The sequence below is a fragment of the Sprattus sprattus genome (genome assembly GCF_963457725.1).
Source record: "Sprattus sprattus genome assembly, chromosome: 2".
NCBI lineage: Eukaryota > Metazoa > Chordata > Actinopteri > Clupeiformes > Clupeidae > Sprattus > Sprattus sprattus.
Window position 1 is genome coordinate 32,381,138 of NC_137921.1, and position 4,409 is coordinate 32,385,546.

Here is a 4,409-nt window from a genome sequence, read left to right on the forward strand (position 1 = left end):
GATAGCCTCTATTCGTGCTGGCGACAGACACAATGTCATTGAAACAGAGTTTACTGTCATGCCCAGGAAAGGCACCGTCTGCTGAGGACGCAGCAAGCTTTTCTCCTTGTTGAGAACAAATCCGAGGCGGTACAGGTGTGCTACCACAAGATGGCACTCCCACATTGCCTCCCCTTCTGAGCGAGAAGCGAGAAGCCAATCGTCCAGGTAGTTGAATAAGCTAATGCCTATTTTTCTCAATGGAGCGATGGCAGCTTCTACGCACTTCGTGAATACTCTCGGAGCTAGTGAGAGGCCGAATGGAGTGCGTGGAACTGGTATGCTACTCCGCCGAATGCGAATCTCAGATACCTGCGGTGTCTGGGATGAATCGGAACATGGAAGTAAGCATCCTTGAGATCTAACGTGATCAGCCAATCGTTTGGCTTTATGAACTGAATCAGCCGGCGTGGAGTTAACATTTTGAACTTCAGCGGCATGAGAGACTTGTTCAGTATACGTAGATCTAATATAGGGCCATAATTCCCGTCCTTTTTGGGGACGAGGAAATATTTACTGTAATGTCCCGAGTTTGCATTCTCTGGCGACACTACGCTTATAGCCCTTTTCACGAGTAACGCATCTATCTCCTGTTGAAGGAAATGTGCGCGATCTGCCGGTCACCCTTCTCCCTGGCATGACCACAGTCAGGATAGACTCTGGACATCTTGAATCTGCAAAAGAGACACAATTAGCAAGAGCTAGTCAACATAGCACGTTTTAAGCAACAGTGAACTAGCAAGTCGAAGACGAGCGTGGACACCAGCTGGACCGCAACTTGCTTAAGCGTAAAATATCTTTGCAGCACTCAGAGCTAGTAAGGAAAAATCCAACTCACCAACTCGAAAGAGTAATAAGCACACAAAGATAGAAAGGATACGCAAGTGTGAGAGAGTTCTTTGTCGATAGATCCGTAACCTCAAAGGCGAAGGGTCGGAAAGAGGCAGGGTGGCATATTCACAAGGGCGTAGGTTTGCATAGGGTTGGTAGGGACTAGTCACGACCAAAGTTTGGGAAAGACCAAAAAGTCCCCACCAATATTTTGTTAATTTGAGGGGAAAGAATGTGCACAATATATTTGCAAACTCATTCATATTATTATCACTACTGTGTTCGTCGCCCAAAAGATTGAAAAATACATTACAAAGTTTTCCAATTCCCTCGAGCCTGCGAGACAAAATGCTGTCATTTAATTGGCTGAAGTGGCAGAGTCAGAAACACGTCCTGAATGATGATAGTGTAACAAACACAAACACTTAACTCTGCCTCATACCGGTCAACACCATTAAAATGGATATATACATTAACGATAACCGACAAATCAATCTCCTTACTCCTCATTACATTGACTAATGAGATTCATTTTAGTGTCACACATTATAAGATAATGCCTGTGCATATAATACATTTCTTTATGCAGGTGTATTGCATTGCCTATTCTAGAGACGAACTTTGAACCACCTGAGACATTTGATCTCTTGATGATAACTACTTTTGATGCACGAAAATGCATGCAGGAAAAACCTGAAAGTGCATTGTTTTTTATTTATGGCTAGATGACACAGAATTGGGGAATTTCATGGTTCAGAGTATTTTGACCATTTTGAGACCATCGGACGCTTTGCCTCATGAAATTAACCTTTCATCCTCCATGATAGATAGCTACCTTGGGCCAAGGCCAGAAACCTATGTTTGTTTTTCAGTTTCAGTTCTAAAATGAATGCAAGGCAAAATGAGCCAAGGTGATTCTAACAGCTACACCTTGAGATATGATACAGCTGTTTGTTTTAAAATACTGTATAAGTGTTGGATATACGAATATGTACTCCTTGAACGATTTGTGACTTCTTTGAGATCTCTGTAAAGGGTTTGCTGTAAATGATCAAGTACATTACCGGTTATGAGGCATTTATAGAGTATAGCATTGGGATAACTTTCCTATTGCTTTGTGGACAAAGGTGTTCAAATGCTTTAGAGTTAAGGTCATTGGAATACATGTTTAATGATTAGATCTTTCTTGAGGGTTCCCCATACAGTCAAGCAAAGAAACTTTATTCACCCAGTGAGAAGAGTTGTCACCTCACCCTTGGCTGTTAATGGAAAATAAAACTGTTAATATCAATAAATGGTTAAAAAAATGAAAATAACATTTAACTGTTCTCTTTTTAAGGTCACAATGGATCTGCAAATCTACTTTGTGCTAATTTCGGCAATTAGTGCTGTGACTGGAGCGTGCCCATTGGAATGTAACTGCCAGGAGAGTAAAGTCCTCTGTCAAGGTCGGACAATCGCACAGTTTCCATCGACCGTCCCTTCTGACACAAATACCATGTACATCTCAAACACAAACATCACCTTACTGAAACCTGCAGATTTTGAGGACTTTGCAAAGTCTCTCAAAACCTTTGCTGTAAAGGACACAGAAATCCAAGAAATCCTGAACAATACTTTTGACCAGACCATTAATCTGATGAACCTGGCATTTCAGGGTACACAGCTAGTGTCCCTTCCTGAAGACCTTTTCCATTCCTTACATTCGATGCAAACGTTGACTTTGAATGAGAACAACATACAGTTGTTACCTCCTTCTCTGCTCACACCGCTTAAAGGACTACAGTATCTAGATCTGAGCAAAAACCAGTTGACTTCAGTGCCAGATAATGCCTTCAGTGGACTTCATCTGCTCAGTTCTCTGCGGCTGAACAAAAACCACCTTAAGGAGCTCCCAGCAGGCACGTTTGATGACCTTGAGAACCTTAAAGCCTTGGCACTGCAGGACAACCACATCACTCAACTACCACCAAACTTGTTCTCTAATCTTTAGAAACTTCAAACCCTGACTCTATCCAGTAACAAGATTTCTGAGCTACCTGAGGGTATCTTTACAAGCCTACCCAACCTTACCAGAATTACCCTACATGACAACGAATTGCAAACGTTGTCTCGTGGCACTTTTGGACCTATGCTCGTTGAAGACCTGTGGCTCTATGATAACAGATTAAGCACCTTGGAAGACGATGTGTTTAGCAATCTGACTAACGTGAAACTTCTGGTGCTCAGCCGAAACCAAATTGAGTCCATCTCTGTTGGTGCTTTCAATGGCCTTGCCAAGTTGAGGGAAGTGTCTCTTCACACCAACCGCATCACTCATATCAAGAAGGGCACATTCAGTGGGCTTCCTAAGCTAGCCAACATTTCTTTGGAACACAACAACATCGAGTCGATTTCTGGGGATGTTCTGCATGGTGTGTCTCGAATACACCAACTGGATTTGCGAAATAACTCTCTCCAAAATCTAGACCCAGACTTTTTGGAGTCTCTCCAGGTTGTGGATGAAGTGCTTCTGACTTTGAACCCCTGGAAATGTGACGAGGACATTATTCCTCTCAGGGACTGGGTGCAACTGTTTCCCCAGAAAGTGCCTAGCTGCGATTCTTTAGTGTGCCTGAGTCCACCACCACTCTTGGACTATGTCATTCGAGACCTATCAGATGAACTTCTTATCCAGCCAACAACCCAAGGCCCTACTGAGACAGACTCTGTGACCCCGACAGAAAAGAGGAGAAGACCACACACACACCCACCACGGAAGAGCACACCCCTACCCGCCACCAATTCCACAACAAAGCCAGACCAGGAAGGGAACACTAACAGTGAACAAGAGGGTAGTTCGAGCCAGTTACAGGTCACCAATTGGATCATCATCGCAGTGGTCTGCACGACTGTTCTCGTAGCTGCCATTTTGGGTGTGGCCTGCTGGAAGAAGAACAAGAAAGATAGTAGAGACTTGCACCAGCGGCCAAAGTCAAACTTAGTCATCTAGCCCGTTTTACAAAAGCCTTAAATCGGAAATGCTTGACACTGCTCCAGGAGATCTGTCCTTTTTGTTTGTTAACTATTAAACAGAAGGCCTGCTGCTTGTTCTCCCGACTGTATGTTTTCTCAGGGCTGAAATCTAAAGTCAGTTCTTACACCTGCTAGGATGAAGACTCTCTTGCACAAAGACTTTGGTTAGGTTTTCTTTTAGTCAGAATCTCCTAAAGCGCTGCTTTAAGCTCAAAAAAAGATTTGCTGGGTGTCTTTGTAATATGATTCCAATGATTTGAAATGCTCTGTACATATTTTGATTGAGAATGTGTGGTTTTACTGCCTCAAATTTAGTAATTACACTTTTAATTCCAGCTTTTCAAATTTGATTTTAATAAATGCATACATTTCAATTTGCAAACTGCTGTGGAAATGAATACTTGCTTTACTGTAACTAGTGCAGTGCCCGTAGGAATTATGCATTCTGTAGTGTTAGCAGACGTAGGTGTAGCTGTTGTTCAGTGCAGAACTGGGAGGATAACATGACGACGTGGCCCAACATA

General features: G+C 42.9%; 1 pseudogene across 1 annotated transcript; it reads left to right on the plus strand.

Annotated features, from left to right (window-relative positions):
- The first annotated feature begins 299 nt into the window (after positions 1-299).
- On the plus strand, positions 300-3,962 carry LOC308381963 (annotated as a pseudogene). The gene is made up of 2 exons: positions 300-383; positions 2,210-3,962. The product of its transcript is annotated as an uncharacterized misc_RNA (transcript).
- Positions 3,963-4,409: the final 447 nt, after the last annotated feature.